A 246-nucleotide genomic window follows, 5' to 3' on the forward strand; every position below is an offset into this window, starting at 1 on the left:
TGTATATCTCTATTGTATGCGAAATATAACGTACATGTTATTTAATCGTTATCTTGATCGAAAATAATGGTAAGACATGCGTAAGTTCGATTTTCCATCCCTTGGATCCTTTCTTTATCCTTGTTAAAATATGAACGGTTTTTTTTTTAAACCAAACGCAACGTGATATTGGAAGTACCAGAAATATTCATTTTATTATTAAAATTCTTGTATCCTAAAATAAATATTAATTTTTTAAAGAAAAAC

Source organism: Atta colombica, unplaced genomic scaffold (genome assembly GCF_001594045.1).
Source record: "Atta colombica isolate Treedump-2 unplaced genomic scaffold, Acol1.0 scaffold141, whole genome shotgun sequence".
NCBI classification, from domain to species: Eukaryota; Metazoa; Arthropoda; class Insecta; order Hymenoptera; family Formicidae; genus Atta; species Atta colombica.